A 20,494-nucleotide genomic window follows, 5' to 3' on the forward strand; every position below is an offset into this window, starting at 1 on the left:
GAGAGACATTGATTGGTTGCCTCCTGAACAACCCCAACCAGGGCTGGGGATCGAACCTGCAACCCAGGCACGTGCCCTTGACTGGGAATCGAACTCTCAACACTTCAGTCTGTGGGCTGATGCTCTAACCACTGAGCAAAACCGGCTAGGGCTACAGTGGACTTTTAAATGTTTATCAGTATTTACTAACTGATAATAATTTGTATAAAAACTAATATAGCCTTTAAATGGTGTTTACTGGTAAGAACATATGTGTTATTTCCCCTCAACAGTTATCAGAAGTAATGTCCCTGAACAGTCTTTGAGAACATCTTTCTTAAAAATATTGAGTTAGCTGTGTCGTATTAGAAGGAAGAATGTATTGCCTTTTTGTCTTCTCATCTCTCTAGTTTGCACGTTACACTTTATAGTTGTTTTTGTCATTTGATGTTCTGTTTTTTTTGGGGGGGGGTAGTTTTTTGGTAAATGTATGTATAAGATTCCCATCTTACCCTGATATTACAAATTTTCAGTTCTTTCAGTGTCTCTACAAATTTCCTTCTCTCCCATCACTGAAGCTTTAGTTTTCAACGGTAAACTAAATATGTGAATTAAGATATGTAATTAATTTGGACAGATCTTAGGAGCTTTAAAAATACAAAGGAATCTATTCTTTATTTCTTATAGTTGAGACAGTCAGACATTAAGATCTTCAGTATCTCTTATTTTCAGCTCTCTTGGTTATTAGACAAAAAACTAGAGAGACAATTTACACAACGGGTGTGAAAGGAGGGAAAAAAACAGTTCCTACTTTTCCATAGGGAAAAAAATGAAGTAACAAGCAGCAAGAATTTTCTGTTTGTGAAGCATATATGTGCATTTTTGTGTTATTAAATTTTTCTTCTTTTTTTTTTTGCCAGAGTCAAGGTAAATGTGGCCTCTTTAAGTATCAAATTTTGCTGAGTTAGAGGAATTACTGATTTTTTTGAAAATCATTTTGGAGTAAGTAATGCATCTTTCAGACTCTAATTTATAAAATTTCCAATGTAATACTGGCTGAGGAGGACCTACATTGACTCAAACCACCCTATGGCCAATAGTTTTGCTTCAAGTAACTTCTTAGGATGGGAAACTCACTTCATTTTGAAAGCCAGATCCCATCACACCTAAAAAACATTAAAACACTTTTTTCTTTATTTATTTTTAGAGAGAAAGGAAGAAAAAGGGAGAGAGAGATAGAAACATTGATGAGAGAGAACATCAATTGGCTGCCTCCTATATGTCCCCCACTGGGGATTTGGCCCACAACCTGACTGGGAATCAAACCAGCAATTTCTGGTGCATGGGTTGATGCTCAACCAGCGAGCCACACCAGCTGGGCGTAATAAACATTTTACTTTTTTTTTTTTTTTTTATCCTCACCTGAGGACATTTTTCCATTTTTTTGTTCAGATAGATTGGGAGGGAGAGAGAGAGAGAAACATCAACGTGAAAGGGACACATCGAGTGGCTGCCACCCGCACGACCCAACCAGGGCCGGGGACAAACTGTAACTGAGGTACATGCCCTTAGGGGGAACCAAACCTGGGTCTCTCCAGATCGCAGGCCAATACTCTAACTGCTGAGCCAAACCGGCCAGGGCATAATAAACATTTTAAAAGCAAATCCTTGATGAACACACCATGACAAATTTCAATGACACAATAGTAAAAAATTTTTTTCTAATGCCTATAAACATAGCATTCTTCTATTAGGATAATAATTACAAAGGTCATTTCCCCTTTCATTCCGCCAATTTCTTATGTAGTCTCTTTATTTCCTTTTTATTATTAAGAGATCAATGGAACAGAAAAAACTTTTTTAATGTTAAAAGAAAAATAAGTTCTGGCACAAGTTCTGGTGACTTGTACTACTTCTGTGAAGCTGTGTTTCTTTTTCCTGGGCAAAATCATACAAGTTAACATAAGGACCCAAAGTCGATCTTTACTGTCTATCCATTGTCTCCATATGCCATTCTACTTCTAACCCTCATTGGAGCATTTTTTCTCTCTGTGCATCAACTGAAGAACCATCATTTAAACACTTGCTTCCAGTTTGACACTCATGTGTACAACATTGTGTCCATCACCTGCAGATACCCAGCTCACCAGAGGCTGATGGTAGAGATGAGAGCTAATCCAAAGCAGCTGAGACCCCCTCTACACTGGAAAGCAAAGGTTTCAGTGATAGTTTGGCTAGTCTCCAGAAATGATCAATTATTAAAACCTAACTTTATTTAGGAGCAATAACTCAATTTATTGAATGGACTACAAGAGGTATGAATCATTGCCTACACATAGCTTTTAAATTTGGCCCAGCCAGTGTGGCTCAGTGATTGAGCATCGACCCATGCACCAAGAGTTCATGCATCACCGGTTCAATTCCTGGTCAGGGCACATGCCAAGGTTCTGGGCCCAGTCCCCACTTGGTGGGGCATGCAGGAGGCGGCCAACTGATGTTCTCTCTCATCAATGTTTCTATCTCTCCCTCTCCCTTCCTCCTATCTAAAATCAATAAAGATGAAAAAATAATAATAAATAAAGTTAACTATAAAGAATTCATATTCCTCAAATAGGAATTATATATATGTACAAAATGTATATATTTTGCAAAAACAAACAGGAATAAATTCCACCAAATTATTTTTAGTAACTAAAAAAGAACAAAATTTGTGAAACAGTCAATTGAGTGTGATATAGATTAACATGAAATCATTTTTTTCAAAGTACTTTTTGGAAGGAATATATGATTTCCATATTTTAAAAAATTTAACAACTAATTTCTAACAGTTTCGGTTTTAAAATATAAACTATGAAGAGGTTTAAGTCAAGAAATTCTCCAGCCAAAGTTAGATAAAAAAAAAACTTAACAAACCCAGAAATCAAGGGTTGCATTGACTCAAAAACATTTTTATAGTGTCCAAGGTTTTTCTTTTACTTGAGTTTTTTTTTGTTGTTTTTTTTTTTTTTTTACGTACAAGCATATTATCATTCTTTAAAAGTTAAGCTCTTTTTAACTTAGATACTTATGCTTCAACACATTAGTATTTGGAATCTAGAAATCAGGTCACCTTAACTCAGGAGCAATTTTTAAAGCTTCTTTATTAAGGAAAAATGTCAACCATTCAAAAGAGTAAAGAAAACAGAACTATGATTCCCCAGGTAACAGATTCCTGGCATAATTACCCACATTTGGTCAATCATATTTTATCTATCCTTCCAACCACCCCCTTTCTTGCTTAAATAGTTTTTGTTTTGTTTTTAATTTATTTTATCGTTGAGAGTATTAAAGATGTCTCCCATTTCCTCCCCTCTACCCCGCTCCACCCATCTCCCACCCCACCCCGACCTTCACCTGTCTATTGTCTATGGGCTATGCTTATATGCATATAAGTTCTTTGATTAATCTCTTCCCTCCCTCCTTCCCGCCTGCCCTCTGAAATCTGTCAGTCTGATCCATGCTTTCATGTATGTGGATCTATTTTGTTCCTTGGATTCCACATAATAGTGAGATCATGTGACATTTGTCTTTCTCTGACTGACTTATTTCACTTAGCATGATAATGTCCAGGTCCATCCATGCTGTCTCAAAGGGCGAGAGATCTTTCTTTTTTAAATGTTTTAAAGTAGATCTCATCATTACCCCTGTTAAAATTTTGGTATGTAGTCCAGAAGCAAATTCTAACTAGCTTAGCTCTTTCATTGATTGATTGATTCTTCTATTTACTTCCTCATATGTTAAACAGTTGTTGAGCATCTATTGTAGACAGTGTATTAAGCCCTGGAAATTGATTGGCTGGACAAGGTCATTGGGATCCTTTCTAAAAAGTTATCTTATGGTTGGAAATGTAAACTGCTAACAGAGCAGATCATATCACTCAACTGCTTAAACTCATTAAATGATGCTTTATGAACTCCTGGACAATCCTTAATATGACACGAGCTCCCTTATAATCTGTCCTCCTCACCCTCTCCACACTCAACTTGACCTACTGGACCAGAAGCACTATAAACTCCCATATGGAAATAATTACCAATTATGCCTTTCTTTAATTTTCTGCGCATCCTGGTCTCTCTGTCTGGACTCTTCATCTCAAAATCAGACCAATTCTCGTGTAGTTTTCAAGTCATGACCTAATCGACACTTCTTTGAGAAAGCCTATATGCCTCTCTTCCCAGCTGTTTCCAGAACCCCTTTTGTATGTCTTAATTGTAGCACAGCTTTCAGGTATGTTATAGTTTTATATTGTTCTGATTCACTAATATTTTTCCTTTAGGACAACCTCTCCATTTTAGATTTCTATGTCCCCAGTAAATGCAACAATTCAGAATATACAACAGGCACTTAATACATTCAGTTTTTTTCCTTGGAATATGTTTATCAGATAAAGAAACTATGGTCATTTCCAGAGTTATATTAGGATGGTTCCTAACAATGACCCCAGTTTGCCGTAATTTCACAGGGCTAGCTGAGGCACATGGAACCATTGACAGTTACCTTATTGAAAGGAAGGAAACAAAATATGTATTGTATTTAAAGAAAGACCAGAATATCATAAAACATCTTGATATCAGCTCTGTCCTTTCAGAGCCTTCATTATAGTAGTATTTGAATATAAAATGAAGAGATGCTATGGTCACACAATACCAAAATAATGACAAAAAAAGAAGCCTAACCTGAAGTGAATGAAATCAAATCCCTTTTTCTCCCCTTGCCACTTAACTTCAATGTCTTTTTTTAGTACATTTTTCTTACGTGTGTTTTATCTCTGTGTTACATATCTAATGCCCTAAAGAATCAGAAAGAAAACAAACTTACATGAAAGTAGGAGCTCAAATAAATGGAATGGTGCATCAGCAGGCCCCCTATAGCAAATGGAAAAGAGCGTCCAGGTCATTACATCTGTAATTATGAAGATTCCTCACATAGGATCACAGAATTTTAGGGCTGGAAAGGACTCTAGAGATTATCTACTCCAAATCTTGTTTCAAAGAGGTTAAATGATTTGTCCAAATTCACACCTTCCTTTTAAATTAAATTTCAATCAGCCTTGCAATCTTTCTGAGGTTATTGGTGAAAGTGTAGTATAGCTGAATAGCCAAAAGAGAATAATTTAGCATAGTGGAGTCAACATGATTTCTGTATAAGAAATGATGTGAGTGCCCGGCTGGTGTGGTTTAGTGGATTGAGCATCGTCCCATAGACTAAAAGGTTCTGGTTCAATTCCCTAGGGCACATGCCTAGGTTGCAGGCTCAATCCTTGGTAGGTGTTATGCAGGAGGCAGCCAATGGATGTTCTCTCTCACATAGATGTTTTTATCTCTTTCTCCCTTCCTCTCTCTCTAAAAAAATCAATAAAAACATATTCTAAAAAATGAATGATGTGGGTTTTTTCTTGTTGTTTGACTAAACTTGTTTGCGGGGATACATTAGCATGACTAAGGAGATTTGTAAAGAAAATTTATATTTAAACTTTCAAAAAGCTTTTGACAAGTTCTTACATCCTACTATTTGAGCAGTTCTCATAGGAAATTAGCTTGGAAAGAAATAATAAGAAATTTGGTTAGTTAATAAAGTAGATAGACAAAAAACAAATCATAATTCTGTTTTTTTACTTAATGTCCTTGTTTATCATCATTTTTTTCCACAAACAATGTAGGCATAGTGATTTTACCTAACTCACCATGCTACTGTGAAGTGTGAATGAAATAATAATACTGTTATAATTAAAGCTAACGTATTAGTGTATGTCAGACCCTGTGTTAAGTGTTTAACAGATACTATCTCACTTAATTCTCACAAGTCTCTTGTGTGGAAAATACTGTTATTATCTCTCCACTGTTAAGAGAACTGAGGCATAGAGTGGTGAAATAACTTGTCCTGAGTCATGAAGCTAGTTGTTGGTGAAGTTAGGAACTGAACCCAATAAGGATGGTTCTAGAGCCCTTACTCTTAGCCAGTCTCATAACTCTTTTGCTATTAATATGCACAAACCCCTTTTCATGCAGAGCCTAAGTACATAATGGCTTTAAAATGTTAGTTATCACTATTTTTGTACTTTCTCAGGTGGGGAAGAAATGCAGACCTAATATTGACTGAAGATCTACTTTAAGTATAAGGCATTCTCTTTACAACCAGCCTGAAAGGCCACAGAAGCTCAGAGAGTTTCTATGGTTTGACCATGGTCAGAAGCCAGTATAGGGCAGAACTGGGATTCAGGAGACATTGTTCTTATTCCAAAACCCATGTTATTTTTTTTACTACATTCCAGCCTGCACTCTTATTTGGATTTATACCCTTTCTTAAGAAATAATCTGTATTTGTCAATTATAGTTGCCATGCAATATTATATTAGTTTCAGGTGTACAACATAGTGAATAGACATTTATAAAACTTACAAAGTGATCACTCAAATAAACATAGTACCCTTAGGACACTACACATAGTTATTACAGTACTGTTGACTATATATCCTATACTGTACTTTACATTCCCCTGATGATTGTGTAACTACCAATTTGTACTTTTTTGTTGTTGTTGTTCAGGTAGAGTGGGAGGGGGAGAGAGAGAGAAACATCAACGTGAAAGGGACACATCGAGTGGTTGCCATGACCCAACCAGGGCCAGGGACAAACTGCAACCAAACCCAGGTCTCTCGGGACCGCAGGCCGACACTCTAACCGCTGAGCCAAACCAGCCAGGGCCCAATTTGTACTTCTTAATCCTTTCTCCTTCTTAACTCATCCCCCATCTGACAACCATCAAAATGTTCTCTGTATTTATGAAGTTGCTTCTGTTTTCTTTGTTCATTTATTGTGTTTGGCATTTGTCTTTCTCTGTTTGATGTATTTCACTTAGCTTAATACCCTCTAGGTCCATTTATGTTGTTGCAGATGGCAAGATTTCATTGAGAGAGAAACACTGATGTGAGAGACACATCAATTGGTTACCTCCTACATGACCCCGACCAGGGCTGAGGATTGAACCTGCAACCCAGATAACGTGCCCTCTGGTCTGCAGGCCAGCGCTCTAACCACTGAACCAAACTGGCCAGGGCTAGATTTCATTCTTTTATGTGGCTGAGAAATAAACATTTAATTTTATATATGTAGCACTTCTTTATCAATTCATCAATTGATGGCCACTTTGGTTGCTTCTATTTTTTGGCTATTGTAAATAATGCTGCAATGAAAATATGGATGCATATGTCATTTCAAATGAGTGTTTTGAATTTCTTTGGATAAATGCTCAGAAGTGGAATTGTTGAGTTGTTCTTTGTCTCTTGTTATAGCCTTTGTTTTAAAGTCTTTTTTTGTCTGGTATATGTATTGATACTATAGCATATTTTGTTTCCATTTTCATGAAATATCTTTGTCCATACCTTTATTTTCGTCTGTGTGTGTTTTCCAATCTGAAGTGGGTCTCTTATAGAAAGCATATGTAAGGGTCTTGTTTCCTTATTTGTTCAGCCACCCTGTGTCCTTTTAGAGCATTTAATCCATTTACATTTAAAGTAATTATTGATAGATATGTAGTTATTGCCATTTTTTATTAATATTTTTTATCTTTTATTGTTCTTTTCCTTCTTGAAGAAGTTCCTTTAATATTTCTTATAATACTGGTTTGTTTGGTGGTGATGAATTCTTTTAGCTTTTCCTCATGTGGGAAGCTCTTTATCTGTCCTTAGATTCTAAATGATAGCCTTGCTAGGTAGAGTAGTTTTGGTTGTAGGCCCTTGCTTTTTATAATGTAGAATATTTCCTGCCAATTCCTTCTGGCCTGCAAAGTTTCTGTTGAGAAATCAGTTGACAGTCTAATGGGAGCTCCCTTGTAGGTAACTAAATGCTTTTCTCTTGCTGCTGTTAAGATTCTCTCTTTGTCTTTAACCATTGGCATTTTAATTATGATGTGTCTTATTGTGGGCCTCTTTGGGCCTTATTTTGTTTGGGACCCTGTGCTTCCTGGAATCATGTATCTTTTTCCTTTACCAGGTAAGGGAATTTTTCTGTCATTATTTCTTCAAATAAGTTTTTAATTGCTTGCTGGCTATCTTCTCCTTCTGGTACTCCTATGATGCAAATGTTGGTACATTTGAAGTTGTCTGAAAGGCCCCTTAAACTATACTAATATTTTGGATTTTTTTAGTTTTGCTGTTCTGATTGGGTGTTTTCTGTTACATTTTTCCAAATTTCTGAATCAGTCCTCTGCTTCATCTAATCTACTATTGATTCCTGTAATGTATTCTTCATTTTCAGTTACTGTATTCTTCATTTCTGACTGATTCTTTTTTTTATGTTTTCTATCTTCAGTTTTGTGTTTCCTTTCTCACTGAGATCATTGAGTATCTTTATAACCAGTGTTTTGAACTCTGTCTGGTAGATTGCTTGTCTCCATTTTGTTTAGTTCTTTAACTGGAGTTTTGTTCTCTTTTCTCTTTTGGGGCTTTAGTTCTTTGTATCTTAGTTTTGGTTGCCTCACTGTATTTGTTTCTATGTATTAAGTAGAGCTACCATGTCTCTCAGTATTGGTAGAATGGTCTTATGTAGTAGGTGTCCTGTGGGGGCCAGTGGTGCAGTCTCCCTGATCACCTAAGCCAAATGTTCCATGTGTGCCCTTTGTGTATGCTCTTTTGTTGTAGTTAAGCCTTGATTGCTGTTGGCACATGAATGGAAGGGTTAACTCTCAGGCTGATTGGTTATGAGGACTAGCTGTGGCTACAGTGAAGGAACTCTTTTGCAAGGGCTGACCCTCTGTAGCAGGATTCGCTTTAGCAGGGTTCTGATGCATGTTGACTCTTCCCTTTGGGTGTATCATTTATGGAGGTAGTTGGATGGTGCTCTGGTGTGGTCTGAAGCTGGCCACCAGGTATATTGGTTCTGAAGCTTCTTGGGAGGGGCTCTGGTACAGGCCTGGTCAGGTGCTGCCTATGTCCTCTCCAGAGCCACTGTATATGAGCTACAAAGTGATCAATAGATGGTTGCCACTTGTGCTGGGCTTGGAGGAGCCTGGGAGAGTATAAGCTGGGATCTGAGGCTGGCTGCCACTAATGCTGGGCTTAGAACTGCTTAGCAAGAGGTTCAGGGCATGTTGAGGCCAGATACTGCTTGTTTGGTGTTTGTGAACCTTTGAGAGATGTTAGGAAAGTCTGCAGTATGAGCCAAGACAGAGCCTTTGTGTGGAAAAGCTACTGGAAGCAGCTTAGGTGGGCCCACAAGTTGGGTGGGGTAAGGTCTTGAGGAATCACCCAGGGCAGGGCCAAGGGTGTTAACCAAGTTGATGGAGACTCAGATATGGCACTTGCCTGCACCTGCAGGGGGAGGGCTCAACAAAGGAACAATGGCTTCTGCCAGCCCGTTTGTCTGGGAGAAAGCTGCCCCTTCAGCCCTCAACCTGAAGCCAAACAATTCAGTTCCTCCCTGTGTGACTATGCTGCCTTTTGAGCTACTGCCACAGTGCTGGAGCTCAGAGCACATGAGTCTGTGAGTCTCTGTAAGTAAGTCCATTTGTGAGCTCTTTAAGAGGAATACCTGGGATTCTAGGAGCCCTTCTCTCACTCAGCGGTAATCACTGCTGGTTTTCACAGCCAGAAGTTATGGGGACTTCTCTTCCTGGCACTGGAACCTTGGGCTAGGACTTCTCATTTCTCAGGGGAGACCTGTGCAGCCAAGATATCCCTCCTGATTTTTGACCACCACATGGCATGGGACCAGCCAGTTCTGTGTGTCTGCCCCTTCTACCAATCTCAACGAGCTTCTTATATATTCTTAGTTGCCTATAGGATTTCCATTTAACTTCAGGTGGTCTTCAATGATGGTTGTTCTGTAGTCTAGTTGTATTTTTGATGTGGTCCTAGGAGGAGGCAAGCACCGCATTTACCTACTCCATCATCCAGAATTTGAAGTCATGCTCTGCACTCTTTCTTGTTCTTTTCCTTCTACCCAAACCACACATAGACATATGAGTAGGTATGTATATATGACATAAGACACATATACACATAATATCAATGTTCTATTTGACCTATAGGTGAGCAAATTTTAGTAAAGAGGAAATGAGAAATAGTAAGGGAAGAATTTAGTAAGTTTCTGAAGAACAGACGTTGAAGGCTGATGTCTCCAGAGTCGACAGTGGAGTCAGTTGGGTTTCATATTTTAGAATGTGATGGGGCATACAAATGCACATTAAAATTTACTAATCTTCTGTTGATAGTAAGCTTTTATGAGGAGAAAAAGGCCAAGCCAATGATATCAAGTGGCAGGATCCTAAAATGAACGACTAGACAAGAGATCAATAGTTATTTTAGATTATTCCCTATAAAACATTGTCCTAAATAGCTCTTGTGCCAAAAACTAATGCAAAGTGCCATAAAGAAGAATACTGAAAATATAAAGCATTAGCTCATGGTACTATATATTAGCATTAGAAATATTTATCTGCTAACTTATGATATTGAGCATATTTTCATATGCTTATTTGCTGTCTATATCTTTTCTTTGGTGAGGTGTCTTTAGCCTATTTTTTAATTGGGTTGTTTTCTTGTTGAGTTTTAAGAACTTTTTTTTATATTTTGGGTAAAAGTCCTTTATCAAATGTATGTTTTGTAAATATTGTCAGTCCATGGCTTGTCTTCTAATTCTCTTGACATTGTCTTTCACAGAGTAAAATTTTGTAACCGTAGTCAACTCCAGCTTATCAATTATTTCTTTAATAGATTATGCCTTTGGTATTGTATCTAAGAAGTCAACACCATACCCAAGGTCATCTAGATTTTCACCTATGTTATCTTCTAGAAGTTTTAGAGGTTTGTATTTTACCCTTAGTCCTATCATCCTATTTGAGTTCATTGTTTTGAAGGTGTAAAAATGTGTCTACATTTATTTATTTATTTTTACATGTAGATGTTCAGTTGTTTCTGCAACATTTGCTGAAAAGACTATCTTTTCTCCACTGTGTTGCTTTTGTTCTTTTGTCAAAGATCAGTTAACTATATTTATGAGGGGAAGGGGTCTATTTCTGGGCTCTCCATTCTGTTCCATTGATCTATTTTTCTGTTTATTCACTAATATCATACCGTCTTGATTGCTGTAGCTTTATATTAAGTGTTGAAGATGAGTAATGACAGTTCTTCAACTCTGTTTTTGTTCTTCAACATTGTGTTGGCTTCCCTGGGTCTTTTTTCTCTATATAAACTTTAGAATGAGTTTCACAAAATAACTGCTGGGGTTTCAGTTGGGATTGCATTGAATGTATAGATCAAGTTGGGAAGAATTGACATCTTGACAATACTGAATTTCCTATCCATGAATATGGAATATCTCTCCATTTCTTTAGTTCTTCTTTGATTTTATTCATTAGAGTTTTGTAGTATTGCTCATATAGATTATGTATATATTTTGTTAATTTATACCTAATCTCAAATTCCACTTGTTCATTGCTGGAATACAGGAAACAATACTTTGTTGAAGATATTTACATCTATGTTCATGAAAGATTTTGGTCCATAGTTTTTTTCTTATCTTTGTCTGGTTTTGGTATTAGGATAATGCTGGCCTTATAAAATGAGTTAGGAAGTAGTCTTTCTGCTTCTATTCTCTGAAAGAGATTGTAGAACAGTGGTATAATTTCTTCCCCATATGTTTTGTAGAGTTTACCAGTGAACCATCTGGGCCTGGTGTTTCCTCTTTTGGAAGGTTGTTAATTATGGATTCAATTTCTTTACTAGATATAGGCTTATTCATGTTGTCTATTTCTTGTGTGAGTTTTGGCAAATTGTGTCTTTCAAGGAATTAGCCCATTTTATCTTAGTTTGTCAAATTTGTGAGCATAGAGTTGTTCATAGTATTATATTATTATTTTAATGTCCATAGGCTCTCTATAATGCCCCCTCTTTCATTTCTTATATTAGTATTTGTGTCCTCTTTTTTTCTTTGTTGTTTGGTTTGGTTAGATGTTTACCAATTTCATTGATCTTTTCTAAGCAAGAGCTTGTGGTTTTATTGATTTTCTCTATTGATCTCCTGATTTTGGTTTCTTTTATTTCTGCTGTAATTCTTATTATTTCTTTTCTTCTGCTTATTTTGGATTTCATTTGCTCTACTTTTTCTAGTTTTCTAAGGTAAAAATTTAGATTATTGATTTTAACTTGTTTTTCTTCTCTAATATATGCCTTTTATGCTATAAATTCCCCCTCTAAGCACTGATTACATTGCATCTCACAAGTTTTGATAAGTTGTGTTTTCATTTCCAGTTCCTTAAAAATATTTTTTAATTCTCTTGAACTGTTTTCTTTGACCTATATGTTATTGAGAAGTCTGCTGTTTAACCTTCACATGTTTTGAGACTTTTCAGTTATCTTTCTGCTATTGATTTCCAGTTTAATTCCCTTGAGGTCTGAAAGCAGACATTGTTTGATTTCTATTGCCTTAAATTGTTAAGGTGTGTTTCATGGCCCAGAATCTTGGTGAATGTTCAATGTGAGCATGAGAAGAATGCTTGTTCTGCTGTTTTGGAGTGAAGTAGTCTATAGATGTCAATTATATCCAGTTAGTGTTGTAGAGTTCACCTTTGTCCCCCTGATTTTCTGCCTGCTGGATATATCTATTTCTGATAGAGGGGTGTTGAAGTCTCCAACTACAATAGTTGATATATCCATTTCTCCTTGAAGTTCTATCAACTCTTTGCCTCATGTAGTTTGACACTATGTTGTTAGATGAATACACATTAGGGATTCTTATGTCTTCTTAGATAATTGACTGCTTTATCATTATGTAATGCCCATCTTTATCTCTGGTAACTTTTCTTGCTTTGATGTCTGCTCTGTCTAAAATTAATACAGCTACTCCCATTTTTTTAAATTAGTGTTAGTATGGTATATTTAACCTTTTGAGCATCATTTCATGCATTTATTTGCCATTTCTATATCTTTTTTGGTGAAAGGTCCGTTGAAATCTTTTGGCCCTTTTTATAATTGTGTTATTTGTTTTTTTATTATTGATATCTGAGAAGTGATTTTTTAAAAAACTGTGGATAGAAAGTCTTTATTGGCTATAATGATTATTTGCAAATATCTTCTCCCAGTTTATGGCTTACATGTTCATATAACAACTTTTACTTTCTTTCCAATTTATCTTCATTCTCATAATAGTCTTTTGAAGAGCAATTTTTAATTTTCAATTCTGAAGCTAATTTATCAGTTTTTTTCTTTTATAAACCATGCTCTTAAGAATCATATCTATAAAACTCTTGCCTACCCCCAGATTTTCTAAAATGTTTCTTTTAGAAGTTTTATAGGTTTAGGTTTTACATTAAGTTCTATGATCCATTTTTAGTTAATTTTTGTGTATGATATGACATATGGTTCAAATATTTTTTTGCCTATGCATGTCCGAACTCCTAGTATCATTCGTTGAAAAGATAATTCTTTTTCCACTAATTTATCATTGCTTCTTTGTCAAAAATTCTATTATAATTTCTAATTTTCATTGCTAGTATAGAGAATAACAACTAAACTTTGTATACTGTACTTTTATGCTTCAAATTCACTACACTCTAGTAGTTTTAACATTTTCTTATATGTTTCCATATAATTTTCCCTATAGGAAAATCATTTTTCCTGTGAATAAAGGCAGTTTTACTCTTTCCAATGTCCAAACCTTTTATTTCTAACCTCCAGTAAAATGTTGAGTAGAAATAGTGAGAGAAGACATACTTGCCTTGTTGCTGACATGAGGGGAAAAGCATTTAATTTTTCACCATTAAGTTGTGGGCTTTTCCCTTTATCACATTAAGGAAATCCCCTTCTTTTCCTAGTTTTTTGAGAGTTATAATCAGGAATGGATGTGAATTTTGTTCATTCCTTTTTTTGCCAATTGAGATGATATATGGTTTTCCTTTTTAATTTGTTACTATGATGATTACATTGATAGATTTTTTTAGATATTAAACCTACCTTGCATTCCTGAGAAAATCCCCACTTGGAGTTCACTTTTTTATTCAAATTGCCCAAATTTTGTTAGAAATTCTTTTGCATCTATTTAAATGAAAAATATTAGTCTATAGTTTTTTTCCTGTATAGTCTCAGTCTGATTTTGTATCTGAGTCAAGCTGGTCTCATAGAATGAGTTGGGGAGTTTTTTGTTTTTGTTTTTAAGTTTCTGGCAAAATCTTTATAAGATTGTTATCTTTTTTTAAACATTTGGATAAAATTCACCAATAGAGCCATCTGGACCTAGAGCTTTTTTCTTTAGAAATATTTTTAGATAAAAATTCAATTTCTTTAATAAATGTATTACCACTAAAATGATGTATTTTTTTTTTCTTGCGAGAGCTTTGTTAGTGTGTGGAGCATATCTCTGTTTATATAGTTTTCTCCTCTGTGTCCTGCAAACTTTATCAGCCTTGGCTGTCCTGACCTCAAACTGCTTCCTGAACTCAGAGAGACTTCCCAGTCTTCATCTGGTTTCCTCCATTCTGCACCACAATCTAGAACCTGTTTCTAGGCAGGAAACTGGGGCAATCTTGGTACTCATCTCATTTGTTTCCTGTTTCTTAGAACACTGACACTTATTTCCTGGTGTTAAATTTCTTGAAAACCAATGATTTATATATTTTATTCAATTTTTTTATTTGTTTCAGGCAGGCGAATAAATCTAGACTCTGTTTTTCATCTTGGCTGGAAGTAGAAACCCATTCCTCACCTTACAAAATGTTTATCTCACCCAAATGCAACTAGCTTATCTCTCTTACACTATGCTTATTTTAAAATAATATTTTAAACTTTGACACTCTAAGTAAATGTGACTTTTCCCCAAGGAGAAATAAAAGCTTTGACTCTTGAATTTATCTTGGTGCTTGACTCACATAATTTTCACCTATCAGCTTCATAAAATGTCTTCAGTGTAAGCTACTGGTATCAGTTTGATAGATTTTGTATAATGAATGCATTCTCTAATTGTAACAACAACAACAACAAGAAAACTAAGCAAGAGATTTCATTGTTATGCCTAATTCTTCACCACTGCACTATTTTTTGCAGGAAAAAAATGAAAACCAACTATATTCTCTGTCTTTTTTTTTTTTAAATCCTCACCCGAGGATATTTTTCCATTTTTCTTCAGATAGAATGGGAGGAAGGGAAAGGGAGGGAGAGAGAGAGAAACATCTATGTGAGAGAGACACATTGACTGGTTGCCTCCTGCATGACTCCAACCAGGGCCAGGGAGGAATGGTAACTGAGGTACGTGCCCCTGACTGGAATCGAACCCGCGACTCACCGATCCATAGGCTAATGCTCTAACCACTGAGCAAACCAGACAGGGCACCATATTCTCTTTTGTGTCCCTCTTTTTTTGCCACCAGAGTTAGACTGTCATAACAACATATTTTTAACTATTTAAAAGAGAAAAATATCTTATTTTACAGTTACTTATGTAAAGCATGCATTTGTCTCTTAAATCTACCATAAAATCGAGATAAAATTTAAACATTAGACAAATTTAGGTTTGATTTCTTTGGGGCTGTCAGTGATGACGGACTGACTAATACCTAGGGCTTATTTATTCCTTTTGTATGCTGGGTTTACTACTGACAGACAAAGCTTCTCTCCGTTGCTGTTTTATCCTCCAGCAAGCATTGTACCTACTGGCAGGTGAGACTATCATATTATGGAAGTTATGTAGACTTCAGTGGCAGGAAAAAGGCTGTGCTCACAGCAAATTTATGGCATATGTGACATTAAAAAAATAGTTTTCTAACCTGGGACCAGGTGCGAAGGAGCTCTGGAGTCTGTGAACATCTTGATATTGTATGCAGATGTTTCTGTAAGAGTTCATATTTTCTGTACATAGAATCCATAATTTTTATTTGCTATTCAAAGAGAGTTTTTTATATAGTATTAAGATTCCTCTATCTCATCCCATTGCACAATAGAGTAACAGAAAAACCAGACACAGTCAGAGTACTGTAGCATGACACCCACATAAAATATCCTCTGAGGATAAATTTTTAAAATCTAGATCATCCAGGCCTCAGATGGACATTTTTGGCCTAATGATTTTCTGCCATATCCCAAATTGTAGCTAGTGGTTCAACATCAGGATAATCAGCCCTTTTGGTGCCTTAAAAATTATAACTGTCTTATATTTGGTTTTCATTTTCTTTCACATTAATAAATAAATAAATACATATTCCGGTGAAGCTTTTGTTTAAAGCCAGAAACTGACATTAAAAAAAGAAAAAGTTGTTCATCTACGTGGTCAACTTTTAAATTGAAAGCAATGAGGTGTTAGTTTACCAATGTCTATGCTAAATCACGAAGCCAGTTGAATAAGATTGCATTATATATCAAGACGAGTGTGTGGGGTTTTTTTGTTTGTTTGTTTGTTTGTTTGTTTGTTTGTTTGTTTAGTATGTGCCCCTAGCGGGTACTGAACCCTGGACTCTCTGATCTGCAGTTCGATGCTCCAACCCCTGAGCCAAACCAGCCAGGGCAAGTCTGTGTTTTTTTAAATCACATTATTCTTTCTCACAGTAAATCATTTTCTTTCTTTCTTTCTTTTTTGTTAATCCTCACCTGAAGATATTTTTTTCCATTGATTTTCTTAGATAGAGTAGGAAGGAGGGAGGGAGGGAAGGGGAAAGAAAGAGAGAAACATCAGTGTGAGAGAGACATACCAATTGGTCACCTCTTTCATGACCCTGACCAGGGCCAGGGATCGAACCCACACCAAGGTATGTGCCACTGACCAGGAATCAAACCCAAGACTGGTCTTTGGGCTGATGCTCTAACTGCTGAGCCAAACCAGCCAGGGCTGCAGTAAATCATTTCTTTGCTACTTTCCTCTTTCTAGTCCAGTAACACTAGATCTCAGAATGTAGGTTAGTCATTTTAATCATTATATAGTAATTCACTTTATCATACTTTTTATATGGGAAGTGTTATTATTTCTAACAGACAAGAACCTACAAAACAGTTTATGTTCATGAGCAACTCTACCTTCTTATTTTTGAATAGTGTTTATTAAGTAAGCACCATCTTTTTTCAAGTACTCCCTTTTCTTTCATATTTGATACCTAGGAATGTTTCTTTGCTGAAAAGAATGGTAACAATGAAGTATTCTTTTTAAAAACTTATTTATTTTTAATTTATCTTTACTGTTGAAAGTATTACATATGTCCTCCTTTTTTTCCCCCACTGACCCCATCCTCCCCACTCCCACCCCTCCACCCCTTTGCCTTCACCATACAATTGTGTGTGACCATTGGTTATGCATAGAAGCATGTAAGTTCTTTGGTTTATCTCTTCTCTCACCACCCCCCTCTTCCCTCACCCCCTCCCTTCTTTCCTCACCCCCTCCCCTCTTCCCTCTGAGGTTCCACAGTCTATATCATTAGATTCCACATATAAGTAAGATCATGTGGTACTTGTCTTTTTCTGAATGGCTTATTTCACTTAGCATAATACTCTCCAGGTTCCTCCATGCTGTCTCAAAGGGTAAGAGATTCTTCTGTTTTGCAGCTGCTTAGTATTCCATTCAGCGGTGGGGAACCATTTTTCTGCCAAGGGCCATTTGGATATTTATAACATCATTCGAGGGCCATACAAAATTATCAACTTAAAAATTAGCCTGATGCCCAGCCGGTGTGGCTCAGAGGCTGAGTTTCAGCCCATGCACCAAGAGGTCGCCAGTTCGATTCCTGATCAGGGCACATGTCCAGGTTGTGGGCCTGATCCCCAGTGGAGGGCAGGAAAAGAGGTGGCCAATCAATGTTCTGTCTTATTGATGTTTTTATCTCTCTCCCCCTCTCTCTTCCTCTCTCTCTAAAAATCAATGAAGAAAAAAAAATTTTTTTAAATAAATAAATTAGCCTGCTATATTTGGTTAGGGTAATTTGGTGAAGCATGTGATGTTAGCTGGTACTGATTTCCTGGGCCTTATATGGCTCACAAGCTAGACGGTCCCCACCCCTGATTCTCAACGCACTACAGCTTTTTTGTCCACTCATCTACTGATGAGCACCTGGGCTGTTGCCAGACCTTAGCTATTGTAAATAATGCTGCTATGAACATAGGGGTGCATATATTCTTTTTGATTGGTGTTTCAGTTTCTTAGGATATATTCCTAGAAGTAGATCACTGGGTCAAATGGCAGTTACATTTTTTTTATTTTTTGAGGAAACTCTACATTGTTTTCTTTCTTCCTTGTGTTGGTGTTGTTGTTGTTGTTAACTCTCACCGGAGGATATTTTTCCATTGATTTTCAGAGAGAGTGAAAGGGATTACGGGAGAGAGAGAGAGAGAGAGAGAGAGAGAGAGAGAGAGAGAGAGAGAGAGAAACATCAATGTGAAAGAGACACATTGATTGCTTGCTTCTCACACAACCCTGACCAAGGCAAGGGATTGAACCTACAACCCAGGTACTACCCTTGACCAGGAATCTAACCCTCAACCCTCCACAGCTGCTGCTCTAACTTCTGAGCCAAACCAGCCAGGCTCTACATTGTTTTCCACAGTGGCTGCACCAGTCTGCATTCCCACCAGCAGTGTACTAGGATTCCCTTTTCTCCACATCCTTACTGGAACTTGTCATTTGTTGATTTATTGATGGTTACCATTCTGGCAGGTGTATGTTAATACCTTGTAGTCATTTTAATTTGCATATTTCTGATGATTAGTGATTTTGGACATTTTTTCATATGTCTCTTTTTAAAAATTCTATCATCCATTCATATTCTTAATTTTTCATGTCATGTTTCAGACTCACCTTAGGCTCAGTCCTCCCTTTGGTCGTTTCACATTTTGATTTCTTTAATTCAAAATGAATGCAGTGTATATTTTTTTAAAAAGTTCACCCATAACAGTCAGTAATATATCAAAATAAAATATATTTCAAAAAGCAAGGTGCTTTCTTTGATCACTAAAGCATTTTTTTTTTTTTTTATCCTCACCTGAGTACACTTTTTGTTCAGATAGAGTAGGAGGGAGAGAGAGAGAGAGAAACATTGATGTGAAAGGGACACATCCAGTGGCTGCCACCCGCACGACCAACCAGGGCCGGGGACAAATTGCAACCAAGGTATATGCCCTTAGCGGGAACCGAACCCGGGTCTCTCAGGACCGCAGGCTGATGCTCTAACCGCTGAGCCAAACCGGCGAGGCACTAAAGCATTTTTTACTGCATTATTATTTGAGGATGTATCTTACTAGCCAATTATCCAATACAATAAATAGGTAGAGCTAGAGATTTTGAGTTTTTCTACACAGTCTGGGGTGTTTTTGTTTTTTTGTGTTTGTTGTTTTTGGTAAGAACTACATTTTTTATAATTATTTTTAAAAACGCCATCTTTTTTAAAATGAAAAATCATTCTTTCATGTGTTCTTCCTCAAGTTATTCATTTAAATCATTATTTAAGTTTGTTCATTGTACTCATTGTGTTAGTGAAGTATTTTTCTCCCTGAAAGAAAATTATCATTTATCTATGCAATATTGACATAAAATGTCAGGGTACAGAAAAAGGGCTAAATTTAATAGCAGCAATTGTAATCTCAAGAATAGTATATGATTATAGGAAATGTTTTTAATGTGATCTCTTAATTTATATACCATATTAACAATGATAAAGATGATAAAGTCTGGTCATGCTTGCATGTGGCTGCCCTTGAACGACAGTGATAAGTTGGTGGCATAGGTGGCAAAAGCGACACGTTGCCATTTCTTAGCATGATATGGGGACTGTTTTAAGATCCATCCCTGTGGAAACTTAAGCAGATCAAAGGAACTGAATCTGATCTGTTAGTATCAAGCTGCAATACTCCACACTGCTTTTTACTAGGGTCCTGATAAACAAAGGTATTTAAGAAATTAAACATCTTTACATAATGAAATTTTATCAAAGGTTATATTGACATTAAAATATGGTGGCACAACTATTTATAAAAATAGAAAATAGCCACAAAAGCTATATATACTTGACATAGAACACAAATTCTAGGCAGGTAATGGAATTTAATTAAATGAGTGATTCCAAAATAAAAAGTCCCAATACTACTGCTACTCTGAACTTAAAGATCACCTAAATATTCTCAGTCAGATCTGTTGATACTGGAGTAAAAGGAAGGGTATAAAAGGACCACTACATTGCTGGCTATGTTTACGATTTGCCTTACTAATGATCCTGCCATCTCAGTTATCACTAACCTCAAGGCATATAGTCTTCAGGTTTTTCAGAGTGGGTTTATTAAATGTTTAAAGTTGGAGATTTTTTTCTTGTTTCATTCCCAAGCAATTCCCAATTTCTCTGAGAGTTTTAAAAGAATTCCTAAAGTGGCAGTGAAACTCATTTAATAATCACTAATTGTTTTGAGTAGACTTCCTACTGAAAACCTCTCATAAAAACTTTTAAAACTTTACTACAAAAGGTATTTTTTTTTTTAATATGACAGATGAAACTTAAAGAACTATCAGTCCACAATGTGTAA

The sequence above is a fragment of the Molossus molossus genome, unplaced genomic scaffold (genome assembly GCF_014108415.1).
Source record: "Molossus molossus isolate mMolMol1 unplaced genomic scaffold, mMolMol1.p scaffold_m16_p_8, whole genome shotgun sequence".
Lineage (NCBI taxonomy): Eukaryota > Metazoa > Chordata > Mammalia > Chiroptera > Molossidae > Molossus > Molossus molossus.